The sequence below is a fragment of the Marmota flaviventris genome, chromosome 6, assembly GCF_047511675.1.
Source record: "Marmota flaviventris isolate mMarFla1 chromosome 6, mMarFla1.hap1, whole genome shotgun sequence".
Lineage (NCBI taxonomy): Eukaryota > Metazoa > Chordata > Mammalia > Rodentia > Sciuridae > Marmota > Marmota flaviventris.
In genome coordinates, this window is record NC_092503.1 from 116,434,544 (window position 1) to 116,456,962 (window position 22,419).

Sequence of the window (22,419 nt, forward strand, 5' to 3'; positions counted from 1 at the left end):
AACAGGGAAGGGAGCTGGGGGATAGGTGCGGGCAGAGCACGTGCTGGCATGTGAGAGGCCCTGGGGTCCATTCCATCCCTGTGGGTGCATAAGAGAAAAAAATAGAAAGGAAGAAAGAATCAAAGAGACCCAAGCATTGAGTCATGGGACCCTCCAGCCTTCAGAGGTGATGGAGATGAGGAGAACCCAGCAAAGGGGACCCTGATAGGGTAACGGGAATAACTAAGAGAATGGAGAGTCTCAGAAGCCACCAAGAAGAAGGAGGGATCCATTGGTCTTGGCTGAGCAGTGAGGCAGTGAGGACCGGGAGGGTTAGCCACACCGGAGAACTGGCAGCATGAACAAAGAGCAGATGCAGATGTGGAGGTGAAGTGGGTTCAAGAGAGCGTGGACGAGATTAAGAATCAACAGTTATTTTGGGGTTTTCCTAGGAAAGGTGCATGGAAATAGGGTTGAAGCTGCAGGGGAAGTGGGGTCAGGAGAGACTTCTTGTTTTTTAAAGCTGGGTGAGATTACAGCATATTTATTTATGTGCTGATGAAACGATTCAGCAAAGAGGGAGAAAACATGATGCAGGGGAGAATCACTGGAGCCCAGGGTTGGGATCTTGTGCCCTAGGAGGGTGTTTGCTTTAGATAGGAGCAGGGACAATTTATCCCTGGACAGCAGAAGGGAAAGCAGAGTTTGTGGGCAAATTCTTACATTCCATGACTCATCAAATGCTTGACTTGTAAGAGTTCATCAAGACTTTAAATTGGCTGGGTGTGGTGACGCATGCCTGTAATCCCAGCCGCTTGGGAGGCTGAGACAGGAGGATCAGAAGTCCAAGGCCAGCCTCAGCAACTTAGTGGGAGCCTGTCTCAAAATAAAAAATACAATGGACTGGAATGTAGCTCAGTAGTAAAGCCCGCCATTCCATTCTCTATGCCACAGGTAGGGCCCAGAGAGGACCAGCCCTCGAGAGGGGTTGGATAGTCTAATGCACTGCAAGGACCTTTGAAAAGGAAAGTAGAGAAATGAGCAACCTTCAGAATAGAGCCAACAAACATAGGGTGACTTTAAAAAAAGAAATCTTTATTTTGTGTATTTATTATTTTTTTTAATGTGGTGTGGGAGATGGAACTCAGGACCTCACATGGGCTAGGCAAGTGCTCTACCACTGAGCTATAACCCCAGCCCCAAAACAGGGTTTCTTTGAAAGTCTACTGATGCATGTAAGGGCTGTCCGGAGATGTATTTAGGAGTAACCACATCACTGTAGGAAAAGATATAAACTGGCAAATTGGCTTGAGAAAAATCTGCCAACAAAATACAAAAAGAGAGTCAGATACAGTGGTACATGCTTATAATCCCATTAACTCTGGAGGCTGAGGCAGGAGGATTGAAAGTTCGAGGCCAGGCTTAGCAAATTATCGAGGCCTTAAGCAACTTGGCAAGACCCTGACTCAAAATAAAATATAAAAAGAGCTGGGGAGGTGGCTCAGTGACAAAGTGTACCCGGGTTCAATCCCCAGTGCCACTTGCCCCAAAAAACAACAACAAATCCTCTAGTGCTTGGAGCCTTAACTAAGAAGCATAGGGAGTGGTGGGGGGTGTGGTACAAATACAGGTAAGTGGATGGTGGTCCTGCCTACACATTTTTACAGGTCGTATAGAATCAGCTGTTCACACCTTTGTGATTTCCCGCAGGGTGCAGCATCTCCTAATTATTCCTTCTGTTTCTCTACCCTGGACAGGAGGAGGGAACAGCATGGGTGACACTGTCTCTAGTCCCTGCAAAAGATAACGCCTTGATGGTAGCTTCAAAAATATAAATTATAAACTGCTCTTGGGTACAAATTATTCCCATGTGAGCTTGCTCAGCGTGATCCACTTATCTCTGGGGCTGATCGGTAGTTAAATCCTGCTCAAGTAGCGGAAAGCCTGTTTGTTTTACCACAAACAGGAGAAAGGGGCCAGGTTGCAATTCGGGGTTAGGATTGAACCTGAAGCCAGGGCTCTGATAGGTTCCTCTGGGGAACACTCAAGCGGGGGACAGCGTGTGACACCGCTCTTCCCTTCTGCACCAAAACAACTTTGGAAGAGGCCAGGAGGTCTGTGTTCTGATTTCCAACAGATTCAGGAGGCCGAGCTCGGGGCCACTGTGACCTACCCCAGGACGTGCCGCTTGGAAAAAATCACTGTCGTCTCTTCATTTCTCTAACCTTTTGTCGATGTTTCAAAGCACCTGCCAAACAGAACCCTCACGCTGTCTCCAAGGTAGGTGGAGCAGGCTCTGCTATCACCATTTTGCAGCTGAGGAGACAGGCCCCCAGAGGTGGCAGGACTCCACCCAGGTGACATGGCTAATTAGCAGCCAAGCTGGAGCACCCTGAAGGGGAGTGGAACACCCAGGTGTCCTGGGGCCTGGGAGCCCCTGAGAGGCTCTGGGTGAGGAGATGGCTTCTCTCCCAGGTGACCTGGGTTTGAGTCCCAGCTGTAGATTGCTAGCAGGTCACCTGAAGGTCTCGGCCCCTCCATTTCCTCATCTGTAAAAGGAGCAAAATAGGAGCCACCAGACGTGGTAGTGCATCCCGGCAATCCCAGCAGCTTGGGAGGCTGAGGAAGGAGGATTGTGAGTTCAAAGCCAGCCTCAACAATTTGGCAAGATCCTGTCTCAAAAAAAAAAAAAAAGAAAGAAAAGAAAATACAAAAAAAAGGGCTGGGGATGTGGCTCAGTGGCTAAGCACCCCGGGTTCAATCTCTGGTACAAAAAAAAAAAAAGGAGCAAACCAATAGTCCCTTATGATGTACATATGTGTAATTTTTGGTGCTGGGGTTGGAACCGGGTCTCATGCTTGCTAAGCAGAAGCTCCACCGTGGAGCCACACCCCCCACCCCAAGGAGATACTCTCAAGAAAGCAAGGCGCAGTGCAGGCTTAGCACAGGGCATTCATGCGCCATCTCTCCACCTACCCCTCTGTTCCCCCTGAGGCACAACCCAAAGGACTGTACACAGAGTCTGAAAAAGGCTCCTGCTCTTCCCTCATTCCCTCCCACCTTCCCTCTCTCACTTTGTAAAAATGGGACCTTGAATTTATACAGATTTATGTTTCAAAGTGTTTCCTTAGCCACACCTCTGGAGATCCTCCTGACAACCTTCAAGGTAACCAGGACCTCTTTGTTCCCTCATCACAGTTGAGATAGACGGGAAATGGAGCCCCTGAGGCAGCCACAGTTGGCCAAGGAGCCCACACTCTGCCTCCTATCTTTTTTTTTTTTTTGATACCAGGGATTGCACTCAGGGGCACTCGACCACTGAGCCACATCCCCAGCCCTATTTTGTATTTTATTTAGAGACAGGGTCTCACTGAGTTGCTTAGGGCCTTGCAGTTGCTGAGGCTGGCTTTGAACTCCGTGATCCTCCTGCCTCAGCCCCTTGAGCCGCTGGGATTACAGGTGTGGACCATCCTGCCAGGCGAAATCTTCTGTTTATCGTGTGGATTTTCACATATTATCTTTGGAAGTGGAGGCCAGAGGACCTAAGCTCAGGATTACCTTTTGGGAACCAAAACAGTGGGAAGCAAAGTGGCCAGGGACCACCCCTCAGTCTACTCAGTCCCCTGAACATTAGTTACCAGGCTTTGGGCTGCCGGGATGGCTCAAGGCAGAGCAGGTGCTCCTAGGTACACTGCACGCATACACACACACACACACACACACACACAGCCTTAGGACTGGAGGCTGACACTGCAATTCAGGGTAGGGGCAAATTCCATCTGCAGGCCAGCATGGAGCTGAGGGGGGGGGAGGTTGAAAGGTTAAAGGGCACTGCTCTTCCTGAGATTCCAGCATCTACTCTGCCTCTTGATATCTGAGAACACCTTGAAGGAGCCAGGGTGCACCTCAGTTTCCTCATTTATGACAGGAAGACTAGATTAGATAACTTCTCAGCTGCCCTCTGATAATCTGAAAGGGATCTGCATCTGCATGAGGACGACCGTGACTCATCATGGAGAATATTTATTTTTTTATTCATTTATCTGGCACTGGGGGTTGAACCCAGAGGCGCTCTATACACCCAAACTACAACCCCAAGCTCTTTTTATTTTATTTATCTTTATTTTATTTTGTTTTTGCGGTACAGGGGACCAAATCCAAGAGAGCTTTACCACTAGGCCACATCTCCTGCTCTAAGATCTTGCTGAATTGCCTGCGGGATAATTTTGAAAACATTCTGTTGTTGTTGTTATGGAAATTTCCCCCAAATTCAGTTAACAAGACAATATAATGAGCCAGGCATGGTAGTATAGGGACTTGGGAGGCTGAGGCAGGAGGATCACAAATTTGAGGCTGCAAGTTCAAGGACGGCCTCAGCAATTTAGTGAAACCCTGTCTCAAAAAAAAAAGAAAGAAAGAAAAGGCCTGGGGATGTAGCTCAATGGTAAAGTACCCCTGAGTTCAATCCCCAGTAGCAAAAGGAACAAAGAAAACCACAGTGTAAAAGGAGTGTACTGCACATCCATGTTTTCATTGCCCAATTTCAGTGATCATCATTCTGACTTTTTCTGTTTCATTTCTACCGCCACCTGCTCACCCACTTGACTTTTTTTTTTAATTGTTATTATTAGTGGTGCTGAGGATTGAATCCAGGGTCTTAGAAATGCTAGTCTAGTTAGTTCTCTTCTACTACTAAGCTATACCTCTTCTACTACTAAGCTCTTTTTATTTTGTGTTGAGATCGGGTCTCACTAAATTGCATCATCGGCTGCTTTGAATTTCCAGTCCTGGGATGACAGGAGTGCCTACAGCGCCTGACTAGTTTTCTCTTTGGTATCAGGGATTGAGCCACATCCCAGCCCTTATTATTTTTTTCATTTTGAGACAGGGTGTAGCTAAGTTGTTGAGGTCCTCACTAAATTGCTGAGGCTGGCCTCGAACTTGCAATCTTCTTGCCTCAGCCTCACCAAATTGTTAGGATTCAGGCAATGCGCTACCGCCCCCTGCTAAGATCTAAAGCCTTGAACTGTTTCCCTCCCTCCTTCCTCTCCCTCTTTCTCTTTTTGTTACTGGGAATTGAATCCAGGGGCGCTTTACTACTGAGCTACCTCTCCAGTTCTTTTTATTTTTTATTTTGAGACAGGATCTTGCCAAAATTGACGATCCTCCTGTCTCAGCCTCTCGAGTAGCGGGGATTCCAAGCGTGCGCCACCACACCCAGCTAATATTTTTCTTTCTGACCCTCTCCTCTTCTGCCATCTTTGTGGGTCCCTGGAGCATATGGCTTTCTGTTGCATGTGCTTCTGTTCTGAGGCTCTTACTCACCCTGGCTGCGAATCCCTAGAAGCCTGCTCGCCTCTTTCCTATGTACTCACTCTTCTCTGGGGTTTTCCCTCTTGTTCTTTCTGGCCTCTCTTTCCTACAACTGTTTCCCCGTACCTCCTGTTTTCTCCTTTAGATGCTACTTTTCTTTGTTCGCCCATCTTCTCTGACCTGACTGCCCTGTCTTTTTGGTGTGCTGATGCCCTGGCCACCAGGTGCTGAGCCAAAACCCCAGGGTCCAGCCCACGGCCAGGCAGTCAGTCAACAGTGAGCAAAGTCAGAGCACTGGATGCCCTAAACCACCCGGGGTCTGGCAGAGGAATGGGGTCCACCAAGGATCTGGTCTTTGAGAACCACATCCTTCTCTCTTCTTCAAGCAAGAAGCTATTTATCTGCCCCCTTGGAAGCTCCAGCATTTGAAAGGAAGGAGGCTGATTTCCTGGCAAAAATGTGACCCAAAGGACCATCCTCCTCCCACTTCTCACCGTTTAAAAAAAAAAAAAAAAAGGGAGTCAGCTAGGCTATCAGGGATGCTTCCTGTTTTCCTCTCTTGAAAGCATCCTGGATAGATGAAACTGAGGGATCAAAGGGACTGCCTGCCTCTGGGGCCTGGGGACCAGCTGAGTGGCTTTTAACCCTCTGTTGTCTCCCCTGTGTGGATGGGATAGGTAGTCAGAGTCTCTTCCAAGAGAAGTTTAACTCCTTTAAGGCCATTTGTTCATTGAATGGTAGGCTGTCCAGTGCTGGGGATCAAACCCAGGGCCTTGTGCATGTGCGGCAAGCTCTCTACCAACTGAGCCATAGCCCCAGCCCCCCAAGTGCTGGGTTTTATTCGAAGATCTGGGGATGCAGAAATGAATGGGACGAGGCCCCTGCTCTCGTGCTCCTAAATAAACAGTCATGACTCCACGTGCCAAGGGGACTTTCTCCGTGTCAGGCGCTCACCACAGGCCTTCCACGCACTGAATCCGGAAAGGTGTGTTATTATCTCCACCTAACGACGAGGAGAGCCAGGCTAATGAAGGTGAAATAACCTGCCACAGGCACAAGAGCGGCAGGTGTCCGGGCTGGGGTAGAGCCCAGCAGGCTGACAGCTGGAGCCATTTTCTTAACTGATACCCTAGCCCTTGGAGACCCGCCTTCCTGCCTGAACGTTAGTGACTCATTGATCGTAATTTTTACAAATGCAGTTTATCTCTGGGCTTGGTCAGGTGGCTTTTGACGAACAGGTTTGTTGACATCTTACTGTACCATGCTGTACTAGAGCAGAGGTGGCTCAGCCTGCAGCCCCCTGAAGACTTTCAAGGCTGCAGAAACCCAGGGCCACATTTGGCCTCACCAGAGGGCCAGAGAATCAGCTCTTGCTTCCCCTCTCCCTTTTCTGGAATGGATGATACCCCAGATTTGTTTTGGTTTGCAAAACAAATACCAGACCAGTGGCTGATAGGCGAGGAACCAAGAGGACACCTCATGGGGAATGACCCTGGGGCCTTGCTAGATCAGCTTTTATATCTTTGCAATGATAAATGCTATTTTCTTCTTTTTTTTTCCCCCCTCTGGGTAGAAATTGAGACTCAGAGCTGTTAGTTAACATCTCCCAAATCACACAGCTCGTCAGAGCCAGGATGATCCTAAGTTTGTAAAACTCCAAAACCCACACTTTAATCACAGTTGCCTCCTGGATGCTAAACTTGGCAGAATGAGGAAGAAACTCCCTTCCTGCGGAGGTTCCTGACAAACCTTAAGTGGCAGGTGAGGGTCGCAGACAACCTTGGGGGTCTGTTGGGTAGGGACGCCTGGCACAATGGATGGCAAGGCGCTCTGGACTCACTATCTCTTTAAGACCCGGGGCTCCCTCGATGCCAAGCCTGCTCTTTTGCTCCGAGGTTCCAGGGGTGGGGAGCCGGACTGAACATGCTGACATACAAGTAAAAATCCACCTCAGCACTTTCGCCTCGCCTCGGTGGCTCTGCCCCCCCGCCCCCAGCTCTCATTTATTTATTACTATGCTATTCCGCGGCCCTGCCCCTGTGTCAATACTGATAAAAGCAAATCGCCCCACAAACAGGTGCAGCTGGGAGCTGCCCCTTGGACAGCTGCCAGGGAAATGTGATCGCTCAGCTGGGGTGACCTGCCCCTGCCCAACCCCCTCTCGGGTTCCAGCTCCGAGCATGTGTCCTTGGGCGGTGGATGTCGTCCGCCTGTCTGAGCCCTGGTATCTGGGTTGGCATCGTGGGCTCCCGCGGGTGCTGGGTGGGGTGGGGTGGGCGTGCGCAGGAGCGGGGACGCCGGGTTTCCGTGTGTTTTCTCTTTCGATTTCTTCCCACAAATTCAGAGAATATTCTGTCCCCAAGTCCCCTGTTCAGTATTTCGGAGTATTGCCTAAGCCCATCACCGCCTGCTATTTCTAGGTAAGAAATCCTTCTTGCCTGCCCATTTCCAAAGTCGAAAGCAGGTTTGCGGTGGAACGGTCCAGAGGCATTTTCTGGGTCCCCCCCCCCCCACCCTCGGGCTTCGCTGTGAGTTTGCCTAAATAAACAGTCCGCGAGCCGGACCCCCATCCCGAATGCGTCTGGGGGCTCCGCCGCCCGGTGACTGTGACTCTGGTTTGGGAAAGCTGGTATTTCAGTCCCCTCCCCCAGCTCCGAGTGGGTCCCCAGCATCCCTCCCCGCTTCCCCAGGGCACCAGCCTCTCCGGCGTGCAGCCTGCGCTCCCGGTGGACACGGCGGCGACCAGGGCGTGCGGAGCCGCAGGGCGGGGCGAGGCGAGGCTGAGGGGCTGGGGCGCGGGGCCCCTGGTCGCAGAGGAGCGCGCAGCTCCGGGAGGGACGAGGTTGCTATGCAAATGGCTCCGCGGCCTGCGGCCCCCCTTACCCAGGGGCCCTGCGGTTGCCAAAACAGACCATTCCCCAGAACAGTCGCCTAGAAACGCGCGCCGTCATAGCAGCCTCTGGGTAGCAGCGAGCCCGCCTGTGCCAGGAGGAGCCGGTCAGGATGCGCAGACCTCCGGCAACCCCTCCCCAGCCAGCCTCCACCTCGGGGAAGGGCGTGGTGGCTCGGTCCCCCATCCAGGAGGGAGGGGGCACTAATTGGATTGGAAACCTCCAGAAACCCATCAGCTGCTCCTCCCTGCGGGAGGGGGAGGAGGAGGGCTGCGGATTGTCTTTGTGACGGGTCTCCGCCTCTCCCGCCCTACAGCCTGCCCTAACCTGGTGTTTTCCGGACCCTGTCCACCCATCCTCGGTCTAGGACACAATGACAAGTGCCTTTTCGACTAGAGGTAGCAGATGTGGGTCAGATCGTCACCCACATGGAATTCAGCAATAATTAGCAAAGTGATGCTACAAGATCTCACCTGGTTGGGAGAGACTGGCTGGGGGCTGGGGGCAGAATGCAGCTTTGCCCTGGTCACAAATCATGCCTTATCCACTTCACCCCTCAACGACCCCACTTTTTAATGAATGAATTAATTAAATTCTTTTGGTAGTGGGGATTGAACCCAGGGGTGCTCTAAATCTGAGCTATATTGCTACCTCCCCAGCTCTTTTTGTTTTTTAAGACAGAATTTCAGTCTGACAGAGGTGACACAGGCCTGCAATCCCAGCACACACGAAGCTGAAGCAGGAGGACTGCAAATTTGAGGCCAGCCTCAGCAGTTTAGTAAGACCTTGTCTCAAAAAAAAAAAAAAAAAAAGACTGGGGATGGAGCTCAGTGGTAAAGTACCCCTGAGTTCAAACCCCAGTACCAAAAACAAAAACAAAAACAAAAGGCAGAGTTAGCTATACTGCTGAGGCTGGCCTTGAATTTGCCATCCTCCTGCCTCAGCCTCTGGAGTTGCTGGGATTACAGGCCTGTGCCACCCCATCCCTCCTCCCTTTTTAGCAGCCTCTGTTCCATAGCTTGCTATGAATCTGACCCTTCCCTAATCCTTGGAAACACATTTTCCCACTTCATCTGGAACCAAGAGATCTGCCGTGACATTTAACTGTGTGTATCTTGCTTCTTACCAATTAATGTACAATATAAACTTCCAAAAGGCAGAGCCCATATTATAAGTCTGTGATGGCTCATCCTGACCTTAAAGAACAAAACAGATTTTAACATATGCACTTGAATTGGGGTGACAGTGACCTTCATCAACATGGACATCCTGGGAAGCCTCTATTGTGCCTTCCCAGTGAGAGTAAAACCTCATCAAACACTTCCTGGGATTGGGGAGGGAAGAGATTCCAGACAGCCTGAGTGACTGTAAGCCAACTGGTGGGCTACAGAGCAACTACTTGGGACACAGAGTTATTTTTTGGTGTGTGTGTGTGTGTGTGTGTACCAGGGATTGAACCCAGAGGTGCTTTACCATCCTCAGCCACTTTATTCTTTGAGACAGTGTCTCACTAAGTTGCTTAGGGCCTTGCTAAATTGCTGAGACTGTCCTCAAATTTGTGATCCTCCTGCCTCAGCCTCCCAAACTGCTGGGATTACAGGCATGAGCCCCTGCGCCTGGTGGCACTGAACCTTTTGCATGGTCCACATGCTGCAGGCCAGCAGGCAGAGGTGTCTGGAGAGCACTCGCGGTGGGGAGGGAGGACGGCTCTGTGCTTCCCTGCAGGGAGAGGGAGTCCCCTTCCTCCATAATCCACACCAACTCAAAGAGCAAACCTCCGAATGGCCTGTAAATCTGCACTGTCTCCCCGCTGCTCCCTCTCCCCTTTCTTGCTGGAGTGTGGAGTTCCTACTGTGTTCCAGGCGCTGAGCTGGGCAACACAGTCACAGAATGGTTAAGTCATATCATTCCATATTTGTAAGAAGGAAAAAAAAAATCTGTAGTACAGGGGACATTTGCCATGCCTTATGATCACCAGCACCTTTCCTGTTTATGGGTTTTCCCCACACCATAAATCCCACTTCCCCAAAGTAAAGGACAGAAATGTCCTCTCCCACACACTGCAGCAGCGACGGTGTAGGCGGGTGACCTAGGTTCCACCAGTCAGATGCATCCATGTGAGACTGATTTGGAAAAGAGCCACAGTGATGCAGGCTTCGTGGAAAGAGGAGCCCAAGGCAGCATCTTTAAAGCCACAGGAGCCATACGGGGAAAATTCTGGAGTTTAATTTCCACCATGTTTGTTGGTGAGAGGGATGAGGTAAGTTCCAGAGTTTTAGCTGAGAGGTGGCTGCATTTTTTCCCCCTGGTACTGGGGATTGAACCAGGTCTCTACCATTGGGCTCCATCTCAGCCCTTTTTTATTTTAATTTGAAACAGGGTCTTGCTAGGCTGGACTTGAACTTGTGATCCTCCTGCCTCAGCCTCCCAAAAGGCTGGGATTGTCAGGGAACTCCATGACACCTGGCCAGCCATAGATTTCTGTCAGAGTGGATTCTGTCATCTGAAATAGAGCACTCTGATGCAGACAGAGAGCTGGACGATGGCAGTTGGATCGGTAGGTGGGGGGGTGCATGAGCAAATAGAAGGTTGGACGGATGGGTGGGTAGGTGGACATCCACATACTGACTGGCTTTTCTGGGGAAATGGGATTATAGATTATAGATTTTTTTCCCTCTGATTAATTTCTTCCTTTTCTTTTATTTCTTGGGGGGGGGAGTACTGGGGATTGAACCCAGGGGTGTTCTACCACTGAGCTGCATTTATTTTGAGACGGTTTCACTACATTGCTGAGGCTGGCCTCAAACTCCTGATCCTCCTGCCTCAGCCTCTCCAGTAGCTAGATTATAGGTGTGCGCCCCCAGCTCCTTCCCGCATTTTCTCTTCTCTTTTAGGGGAAGCATGTTATTTGTCTAATAATAAAAAAGTTACCAGAAACCCAGACCTGTAATTGCTCATTCAGGTGGAGGTCAGTTCAGGGCAGCTAGAAGCCAACTCTGAACACAAGGTTCCATTTTGACAGTTCTGGGGATGGAAGGCAGGTCTTCGTGTGCGTTAGGCAAGCACTTACCATCCTCCATCCTGAACACGGGGCCCTCAACCAGGAGCAGCCCAAGGGGCTCTGGGCTCTAGACTTTCCCACTCTCTCACCACACCAGTCCTGACCGGCAACCCAAGCCCTTCCTCCCTCTCTCCATCCTCTGAACCCCACAGCATGGCCCCACCCGCCAGAAACACATGCCAGGCTCCTTGTGACATGGTTCCTATTGTTACCCAACAATCCCATTTCACCTTGAGCAAGGATGACATGCACATTGTGACTCATCTCATATGTTCTGCCCTCTCCCTGCGGCACTGACCGTCCCTCAGCTGCCGTGGGCCACGCAGGGCCTGGTTCCGCAGCTCTTTTTCACGCGGGCATGTCCCATTGCCGGCAGAGACCCTCAGCCCTGGGATTTCAACAGATCCCTTTGTTCCCTGCAGCTTTATAGAAGTCAGGCTTTGTTTCTAGATGACGGGGATCATATTGTTTATTTTTACGTCGATGATTTTCTCCCTAATGAAAGCATAAGATTTTGTAGGCGGGGTCCCTTTGTGCAGTTGGTCAGCATTTAATGAGTGTCAATGGCGGGCCAGTCTGTGTGTTGGTTGCTGGGGTCAGGAGGAAATAGGGACAAACCCTGGTCCCTTCCAACGTGTTAGAGTTTAATAGCAAGAAAGACATACTTTTAAATAAATGGAGAAGTGCTCTGATAGCTCTGTGTTCAGGATAGAGAAGGGAGTGGTTGGTTGGGACAGAAAAGTCCTTTTTATTTATTTAGCAGTACTAGGGATTAAACCCAGGGTGCTCTACCACCGCTACACTCTCAGTCCCTTTTGTGTTTTGAGACAGGGTCTTGCCACGTTGCAGAGGGTCTCACTAAATTGCTGAGGCTGGCGTCCATCTATCTTCCTGCGTGAGTCAAGTCGTTGGATTGTAGGTGTGCACCACTGCACCCCACTAAAAGTCTTTTTTTTTTTTTAAACCTGGTACAGAGAAGCACGCTTGTAACTCTAACTACTTGGGAAGCTGAGGCAGAAGGATTGCAAGTTCAAAATATTTTTTTTTTTTTTGATACCAGATGTTAAACCTAAGGACACTCCATCACTGAGCCACATCCCCAGCCCTTTTCTATGTTTTATTTTGAGATAGGGTCTTGCTAAGTTTCTAGAGCCTCGCTAAATGGCTGAGGCTGGCTTTGAACTTGTGATTCTCCTGCCTCCACCTCACAGACTGCTGGGATTGTAGGCATGTGCTACTGTGAATTTAAGTGCTCTTTTCTCCCATGTCCTGGACTGACTTTGGAGATGTCCCCGTCTCTGAACCACTCTGGCAGGATGGTCTCAGCCAGTTGTTACCTGTGCATGGGCTGCTAAGTTATTGCAAGAAGTCGCTGTGTCTATTTGCACACCAAATACCGTCTGCCGCCTGTGTAAGTAATGTCTGGAGGAGGAGGGCTGCTCCTTTTCAGCCCTGCTAAAGCCCTTGTTTTTCATCACTCTGAATTTTCCCAGTTGACCAAATCCTAAAATAACTGCTCTGCTCATTTGCAGGATTGCGACCATTTCCAGAAGGAAGCAGGACTCCTCTTGTCGGAGCAGGTTGGAAGCCACTGAGTTGGGCTGTCAAGCCAGTGTGTCATTTCCCTTGGGCCCAGGGGTGTCATGAGACCCGAGGTCAAGTTTCAGCTCCTCCCGGGGATGGCTAGATGATCTTGGGGGCAGCCCCTCGTGACTTGGAGAGCTTTGGTTTCCTCATCCTGGAGCAGAGATTGTGAAAATTATTTGTCAGGATTGTCAACAAGATTAGATGAGATAATGAGAGGACTTTGAAAACTGGGAAGTGATGCTCAGGGGTAAGGGTGGTTCCTTGTCTTCTGCTTACACATGCTATGGATTGAAGGTCAGGGAAGGTGTCTTCGGTTTTCTTCTTCAGTCCTCCTAATGATACCCACTCATTCCTGTCACCTCCTGTATTCAACCAGGATTGGACGTAGAGAAGACCTCAGAAAAACACAGCAAAATGACCTGCACAGGGACTTAGCAAGTAGCATCCGGGGCATGCACGTGCCATCTGCGGTGGGAGAGGCAGGGCTGTGCTGTGGTTCCAGTGTGGGCCTGGGTAGCCACGTTAGCAAGTGTGACCTTGGTCAAGATGAGCACTAATGTCCTCATCTATCACAGTGGTCAGTGATCATTGGAGTAGTTCAGGAAGCTGTTGGGAGAACTGAAGGGGTTTGTTTGGTCTATGTGTCAGGCCAGGAGCAAATCACTCTGTTAGCATCAGTAGTTGTTACTATTTTACTATTCTATGCTGAGTGATTCTTCAAACTGGAAATGGGAGATTTGGCTTCTGGTTTCGTTTTGTTTTTGCACTACTAGGTAGGTTGCTGGGGATCTTTCTGCCTCAACCTCCAGAGTTGCTGGGATTACAGGCAAGTGCTACACCATCGGACTTCTGGTTTTGTTAAGAATTATCCAAGCTGGGCTTAGTGGTGCACATCTGTCATCCCAGCGACTCAGGAGGCTGAATCAGAGGATCACAAGTGTGAGGCCAGCCTCAGCAACTTTGTGAGGCCCTAAGCAACTTATGGAAACTGTCTCAAAATAAAATATAAAACAGGCTGGGGATGTGGCTCTGTGGTTTAGTACCCCTGAGTTCAATCCCTGGTAGCCCCCCCATCCACCCACCAAAAGAAAAAAAGATTTGTCAGAGTCATCAAAGATGGTAAGATGCTCAGGCCAGCCCTTAAGGTCAGCACAAAGAAGGTAGCAGTAAATATGCTGGACACCATTGCCCTTGGCCGTGGGCTAGATTCCTAGGTTACAAATTGTTGAGTAAGAGGTGTGCATATTTAACATCTTGGACAAATATCACAACTGTCCAACATGCAGATGATCCTGTTTGCACTGCCTGGCCACAGGCTGAGAATAACTGTTTCTCCCCACCGCCTTCTCCCAACCCATATTTTAAACTTAAATTTCATTAATTTTGATTGGGTAACATTTTCAGATCGCACAAAATTCACAAAAGGTCAGGAAAGAGCCTACAGTGAGACATTACCCCCTGTCACAATCATTCACATACCTCCCCAGGAACACAAACTTTGTTATCAGTCCATCTGATAAAGGGAAAATGGTATCTCACTAAATGAATCTCTGTTATTTTGATGTGAAAATCAGTGTATATCATGGAGTAAAATGTTGCATTTGAATGAACTTTAAGATAAAACAGGAGACTTTAAAGGCATTTTATGCTCAGGGGTGGGGCCAGTTGGGCACTGCTCCTGGCTCTCTGTCTCTTGCCTTCTCTTGGCAGAAAAATTTGTACAGTTTTTTTTGTTTGTTTGTTTTTTTGGAACTGGGTATTGAATCCAGGGGCACTTAACCACTCAGCCACATCCCCAGCCCTTTTTTTGTATTTTATTTAGAGACAGGGTCTCACTGAATTGCTTAGGGCCTTGCTAAATTGTTGAAGCTGGCTTTGAATTCAGGATCCTCCTGCCTCGGCCTCCTGAGCTGCTGGGATTATACAGATGTGTGCCCCTGGGCCGGACTTTGGTACAGTTCTGAGTCAATAAAGTGAAAGTTTCAAGATGCCCCACTCTTCTTCATCCTAGTCACTTGTTTACAATTCATCTCTCATGGCTCTTCTTGCCCTTGAGTGGGTCACTACCTTGAACTTGACCTTGAACCAGTCATCTCTCACTCTGGGCTCCAATGTTTTGACTTGTAAAAAAAAAAAAAAAAAGTGGGCCTGAGTAGAGCCATTCCAGGTTTAACATTCCAGGACTGATCAACGAATTCCCATTAAGCTGTAGATGACTGATAACAGCTTAATGTGTGACCTCTCCTGTGGGTGGAGGCATTTTAAGAGATGCAGTTTCTCATCTCAAAAGAATGAATGTGCACGGTTGCAATTTCTGGCATGGTCACTGGTGGGTGGGGACAGTGTGTGTGTGGGGGGTGCCTTTCCTGGAACACCTCCAGTGGTCACCGCGGGGGCCCCTGCCTGCCCCAGCCAGGGGTGGTGCACCCTGAGGGACCACCCTGCTGGTTTTCCTGGAGAACCCCCACTATCCTCTTTTCTTTCTCCCGCTGTGGCCGTGGCCGGGAGTGGGGTTTGTCATACAGAAAATGCCTCATCAGGGAAACTCGTGTGTGGCCTGGAAAAAACCACCCTGTGCCCTGGGGCGAGGGGTGCGGTGGGGCATTGGGTGCTCAGCAGTTGACTTCCGACTTAGCAGGTCAGTTCCCACCTGGGCAGAGAGGAGCCCTCTGCCCGCCCAGGGGCAGCAGCTGTCTGCGGGAGCAGGTGGTCCAGCCGCACCTGGAGTCAAGACGCGCGCTTCTCACAACAAGCAGGGAGTCTGTGCCCAGCGCCGTCTGGTTTCATTTGAAGGAGGTTTGGTTTGGCTTCTGAGTTTTCAGGGAGAGAGGAGACGGGTGGCCCGCAGTCACCCACAGCCCATGGGAACAGGAAAGGTGCTCCTTATTGGCTATGAGGCCTGGGCCAGCTGCACTTGTGCAGTGGGGACACTGCATCCCAGAGTATCCTCCACCAGCCCCTGGGCCTCTGGGTGGCATTGTCCCACCTGCTTGGCAGAGTCTCTTCAGTGAAGGCGGCTGGGGAGCCAGTCTGTGTTCTGGCCTCAACAGTGCTAAGGAGGGACGGAAACCAGTGGTCCTGACTCTGTGGGGAGACTGAGGCCCAGAGGGATGAGCAGGGCCAACTGCACTCTCAGAATGTCCTTGGTCACACCCCTCCTCCTTCCGGGGCCAGGGCAGCTTCTCAAGGCCTCTCACCACGAGGCACAGAGCTGCAGGCCTTCCCTACACCAGGGGTGGTCCCGGGCCGCAGCTCCAGCCTCTCCTGGGAGCTGCTGAGAACTCAGTCTGGGAATCACCCCAGGCTGCTGAATCACAGTCCAGGTTGCTGGGTCTGCTCGTGGATGTTTGGGAAACAGGTCTAGAGGCTGCCTGGGAGGAGCAAAGAATGCCAGACTCCCTGGGCAGCAGGTTCAAGGAGGGAGGCTGAACAGCCAAAGCTGAAGGGCACTGACTAGCGCCACAGGCTGGACCAAGCAGGAGCCTCTATTTTCTTTCAAAATAGTGTTTTAGTTTAATTTCTTCTCTCTTTATTTTTGTATTAGGGATTGACACCCGGGGCTTTGACACTGAGTCTCATCCCCAGTCCTTTTTATTTTTTATTTTGAGATAGGCTTTCACTAAGTTGTTTAGGGCCTCACTAAGTTGCTGAGGTTGGCCTCAAACTTTCGATCCTTCTGTCTCAGCCTCCTGAGTCTCTGAGATTATAGGCATGTGCCACCATGAGTGATTTCTTTTTCTTTTCTCTCTCTCCCTCTTTCTTTTTTTTTTTTTTTTTTTTTGTTACCCAGGATTGAACTCAGGGGCACTCAACCACTGAGCCACGTCCCTTTTTTGTATTTTTTTAGAGACAGGGTCTCACTGAGTTGCTAAACCCCTCATCCTCATTGAGGCTGGCTTTGAACTTGCGATCTTCTTGTCTCAGTCTCCTAAGCCACTGGGATAACAGTCCTGTGCCACCGTGCCTGTCTCCTACCCTTTTTTTTTTTTTTTTGAGACAGAGTCTTGCTAAGTTGCTGAGGCTGGCTTTGATCTCACCATTCTCCTGCCTCAGCCTCCCAAATTGCTGGGATTACAGGTGTGGGCCACTGTGTCCATCTTAATTTTATTTTAAATAGGCAATCCATTTACTTTTTTTTTTTTTTTTTTTTTGGTGTTTATTTGTTTTAGTACTGGGGATTTAACTCATGGGTAATTAGATCCTTAGCCATTTAAAAAAAATTTTAAATATAATTTATTTACCTTAGAGTGAATAAATATCCTTAGTCTATTTTCTTGGATTAAGATTCTTATAGGGTCCATGAAGACCCATTAATAGAAAATATGGACTACATTTTATTTTAGTCACATCTTTTGGGGGATAAAACAGCTTTCAGACAATGTCCTTGTAGCATAGCCTTGTATGGCCACCTAACTTGTGGAGTGGGGACGCTATCCTGCACACAGTGTAGCAGCACAGGTGAGGGGAGGAGGAGGGACAGGAGATGGTGTGGAAAAATACATCAGCCACACTCACATTGAGGTTCCGATTTTGTCATAGACATTTATAGTTTCATTCCCTTTATAAATTTTTTATGAGACAGGGTCTGTCTTGCTAACTTGCCCAGACAGGCCTTGAATTAATTAATTAATTAATTAATTTGATCTTTTATTTAGAGGCAGGATCTCACTGAGTTGCTGAGGTCCTCGCCAAGTTGCTGAGGCTGGCATTGAACTTGCGATCTTCCTGCCCTCAGCCTCCAGAGCCATTGGAATTACAGGTGTAATCTGTGCGCAGCCATCAGACTCCTTTCTAAAATTCCAAGTGTAAACTGGGTGCAGGGGTGCACACCTGTAGTCCCAGAGACTTAGGAGGCTAAGATGGAAAGATTGAAAGTTTGAGGCCAACTTCAGCAACTTAAGTGAGACTCTGTCCTAAAATAAAAAGGTCCGGGGCTGCAGCTCTGTGATAAAGTACTCTTGGGTTCAATCTCTAGTAGCAAAAAAAAAAAAAAAGAAAAACAAGAAGCTATCAATATCCTTGAACAACGGTTGGTCCATGGTGATGAACCTCAAAATGATCATGTTGAGTCAAAGAAGCCAGACGGAAAACAACAAAAGTCCTGGCTGTATGACTTCATTTATATAAAATTCTTCAAAATGCAAACCAGTCTAAGGTGAGAGTCCCTCTGTGGCTGCTCAGGGAGGAGCAGGAGGAAGGGATTACAAAGAGGAACAAGGAAACTGGGGTAAGAGACATGTTCTCTCGATTCTGGTGACGATTTCACAAGTTCATACAGCGAAAGCTCATCAAATTGTATATTTTTCTTTTCTTTTTTTGAGGTGCTGGAGATTGAAAACAGGTCTTTCATATGATAACTGAGCCATATTCTAGCCCTTTATATTCTGAGAAAGGGTATTGCTAAATAGCATGTGGCTGGCCTGTCGTGGTGGTGCACACCTGCCATCCCAGTGGCGTGGGAGGCTGAGGCAGGAGGATCACAAGTTCAAAGCCAGCCTCAGCAACTTAGCAAGGCCCTAGTCAACTCAGTGAGACCCTGTTTCTGAATAAAATATAAAAAAGGCTGGGGATGTGGCTCAGTGGTAGAGTGGCCCTGGGTTCAATCCCCTGTTACATACTCCCACCCCCAGCAAATTGCCACAGTTGGTCTCAAACTTGGGATCCTCTGGCCTTAGCCCATCAGCAGGGTTGGATTTTTTTTATTTTTGGCAGGGGGAAGACATGCTGGGGATTGAACCCAGAACCCGGGCCTTGCACATGCTAGGCAATTGCTCTACACTGAGCCACACCCCCAGCCCTTTTTACTTCTTATTTTGAGACAGTGTCTTGCTATGTGACAGGCTGGCCTCAGACTTTTGATCCTCTTGCCTCAGCCTCCCAAGTCACTGGGATGACAGACGTGTGCCACCACACCTAGCACTAAAGAACAAACCTGGCATGGTTCCATTTATATGAGTGTTTAAAATAGTCAAGCCCTTGGAAACAGGGTAGAAGGGTGGTCGTCGGGAGCAGGGAGAGGACTTTCTGTTTGATGGGTGCAGAGTTTCAGTCTGGGAACTGAAAAAGCTTAGGAGACGATTGTGTGACAATGGGAAAACCACTGAACCATACACCCAAAAACGGAGAAAATGACAAATTTTATATGATGCATATTTTACCCTGATTTTAACAAATGGGGTGCACAGCTTGTTTAGCAGTGGGGAAGCCTGGCCACGGAGCTGAGTCTCCCTGAGCCAGAGAACAGGCTCCAAGGTCAGGACCAGGAGGTGACAGGAGGCTGAGCCTGGCTGGCTGAGCCTTGGGTTCCAGGTTGAGAAATTTGGGATTAAGATCCCCACTGAGTCACTCCTTGGGGTCAAGCCTTTGTCTCTTGGTTAAAACAAACCATTTCTTGGGGTGGGGTAATCCAGCACATGAATCCATGGGCGACTGACATCCTTGAGCAGGGCGCTCCTCATGTCCTGATGAGAAGTGCCCTGGGTCCATGAAATCTGGTGGTTTCTCCATTCCCAGCATCGGGCCCTAACTATTCCTGGCCTCAGTTTGTTCATCTGTAAAATGGCACAGCAGTGGCTTTGTATAACGGGGGAGAGTTCATTCTAAGTACGGGTCACTCGTTTCCCTCTCCACTGCTAGAAGAAAGAGTGGTGGCTGGTCTGTTAGAAGCTGTTACAGGTGAGGGAAGTCAGGGCAAACCCCAGAGGGGCCAATTTTTTTGTGGGGGTGGGTAGCTTCATGTGTGCTGGACAAGTGCTCCACCCCTGAACTGTGTCCCTGGCCCTTTTGTTGTTGTTGTTTATTTTGACACAGGGTCTCACTAAGTGGCCCAGGCCGGCCTAGGCCTAGCGCCTGGGATTAGCCTGCTTCTGCTTCCACAGCTGCTGGGATTGCCAGCAAGTGTCACGTGCCTGTGCCTGTGCCTGTGCCACTCTTTATCTAAATAAGAATGAAGAGGGGCTGGGGATGTGGCTCAAGCGATAGTGCGCTTGACTGGCATGCTCTGGGCACTGAGTTTCATTGCACCACATTTAAAAAAAAATAAGATAAAGATGTTGTATCCACTGAAAACTAAAAAATAAATATTAAAAAATTCTCTCTCTCTCCTCTCTCTCTCTAAAAAATAAAAAGAATGAAGGGGACCTGGCATGTATGCGTGCCTGGTGCCTGTAATTCCAATGATTGGGGAGGCTGAAGCAGGAGGATTGCAAGTTCAAGGCCAGCCCAGGGAATTTAATAAGACCCTGTACTAAAATAATAATAATAATAAAAGTTGGGTTAGGGATGTAGCTTGCTAGTAAAGTGCCCCTGGGGGTTCAATCCCAGTACCAGAAAGAGAGGGGTGGGGAAGGAGGGAGGGAGGGAGAGACAGAGAACAAAAAGAGATGAGAAGAATGAAGGAGGAGGTGGAGGAAGAGAGGCCCACCACGTGAAGTCCATGTGTGAGGGCATGGGGTGGTGGGAAGAAAGAAGAGGAGCAGCTATGCTCAAGAGGGGGCTTGGGAAGGAACAGTGTCCCCCTGTGCTTCCTTAGGAGGTTCTTAGAAAAGGTCTCTCTCTCTCTCCCTCCCTCCCTCCCTCCCTCCTCCTTTTCCCTTTCTTTCAAGGTACTGATGATTGAACCCAGGGTTGTTTTTTTTGTTTTTGTTTTTTGTTTTTACCACTGAGTCACACCCCCAGCCCTTTTGTTTATTTTTAAATTTTGAGACAGGGTATCACTAAATAGTCAAGGCTGGCCTCAAACTTGTGATCCTCCTGCCTCAGCCTCCCAAGTGGCAGGGATTACAGGCCTGTGCCTACTATGTTACTTTCCAAGCTGTGTTGGAATCTGAGCTTCTCTCAAGTGCTAGGATGAGTCTCCAGGTGGCCCAACACATCTGGGTCACATTCACAACATGGATGACACATTGTAGAGACTCAGCGAATGCTTCCAGTTATTATTCTGCAGGAAGACAGATCTGGGAACTCCTGAGACTAGGGCTGGTATCTTCAGTGAACAGCCAGGGCGCTTTCCTGAGATACTGCCAGGCTGGGTTAAAGGAGCTAGGTCCCAGCTGTCCTCTCCCTCCAGAGCCCAGTGTGGTAGCCACTAGGCACTAGGGTGTTTAAATTTCCTACCTAAAAAAAAAAAAAAAAAAAAGAATTACTGTCATGTGTAACTATTTAGAACAAACAAACAAAAATAATAAATAAATAAATAAATTTCCTACCTACCATCCTTCCTTCCATCCTAGGATTTCAACCCAGGTAGCTTTACCACTGAGCCACCCCTCCAGCCCTTTTAATCTTTTATTTTGAGATAGGGTCTTGCTAAATTGCTTAGGGTTTTGCTAAATTGCTGAGGCTGCCCTTGAACTTTGGATCTTCCTACCTCAGCCTCCCCATCCTGGGATCACAGGGTGCACCACCACACCCGGTTCCTAGTTTTTCATTTTAATTTAAAAAATCTTAATGAAAAATCCAGCTCTCAGTTGCACTAAGCTACGTATCAAGCGGCACAGAGACCCCCGTAGCTAGGGGCTAGCATGCTGGACAAGGCAGGTCCCCGAAGGGTTCCATTCGCACAGAAAGCTCTGGTGGACAGTCCTGCTCTAGAAAGACCAGGAACGAGCCCAAGTAGGTTGGTGGTTGTTTATATCCTGACTGTTCCTCAAAGGCTCTGAGGCAGCTGGGGACAGCCCAAGGCCACCAGGCCAGTGCCCTCTGGCTGGAGACAGGGGAAGGTTGGCACATGGGCGGATCAGGGTCAGGAGAGGAGCTGGAGAGAAGTGGGGCCCAGAGGTCACTGGGATAGGGAAGGGGAGGGAAGGCGGAGGTGGGACGCTGTGGGACTGAGTGTCAAAGGACAAGGTTATGCGCAATCAGAGGTTGAGCAAGGAGAAGGTCAAGGAGAGAGGCGCCCTGTTTCCCTCAGCCACAGGTTGTTACCTGACCTGTCTCATCAAGGAGGCCCGCGCCCTTGCGTTCTCAGATACAAATTCCAGATTCCAGCTAATCGATTGCAATTAAAGGACACTGCTGCTGGGTACAGGTTCTGGCACACAGCACCACAGGTGGGTGCTGGCCTGGATCAGAGTGCGCACACCCAGCTGGTTCTGAGCCACCCCGCAGGAGGGGACAGGGGCAGGAGGGGACAGGGCGGGAGACACCTTCCCGCAGCCCCATGCTGAGTGGACAGCCTCTCAGTGGAGGGGACCGGCCCCAAGTGCTCCCTTCAGTGATTTCAAACCAAAGACCTGCTCTGGGGGTGGCTTCTTTTGGAGGGGAAATCAGAGGGCTTTTTTCTTTTTTTTTTTTTAATGTTCACTACATTTGACTTTGTGTTAAACTCATTTCTAGGGATTAAAGAAAAGTCAGACTTATATTAAGATGATTTTAATTTAAGCTTTGTTGGGAAGGTTGAAGATCTCACAGGGTGGTGGCTTCCAGTGCCAACCGGAACAGCTTCTTATTGCTTAACTTGACTTAACATATTCCCATAAATGTTATTTTTACTTTTATTTTGAGGTATAACAGACTTGGAGCAAAGTGCATGGATTTTTTCAGAATAACTGGATGCATTTTTACATTTGTGGATACCCACTTAACCTG

General features: G+C 49.2%; 2 long non-coding RNA genes across 3 annotated transcripts; both read left to right on the plus strand.

Annotated features, from left to right (window-relative positions):
- Window positions 1-7,583: 7,583 nt before the first annotated feature.
- LOC114099396 (uncharacterized) lies at window positions 7,584-10,734 on the plus strand. Of its 2 annotated transcripts, XR_003583886.2 has the most exons (4): window positions 7,584-7,712; window positions 8,500-8,636; window positions 10,250-10,443; window positions 10,563-10,734. It is a non-coding gene; the product is annotated as an uncharacterized lncRNA (long non-coding RNA). The 2 variants fall into 2 exon arrangements; XR_003583885.1 differs by lacking the exons at window positions 10,250-10,443; window positions 10,563-10,734 and having other exon boundaries at window positions 8,500-8,799.
- A 1,287-nt stretch (window positions 10,735-12,021) lies between these two features.
- On the plus strand, window positions 12,022-14,822 carry LOC139706038 (uncharacterized). The gene is made up of 2 exons (XR_011707742.1): window positions 12,022-12,655; window positions 12,777-14,822. It is a non-coding gene; the product is annotated as an uncharacterized lncRNA (long non-coding RNA).
- Window positions 14,823-22,419: the final 7,597 nt, after the last annotated feature.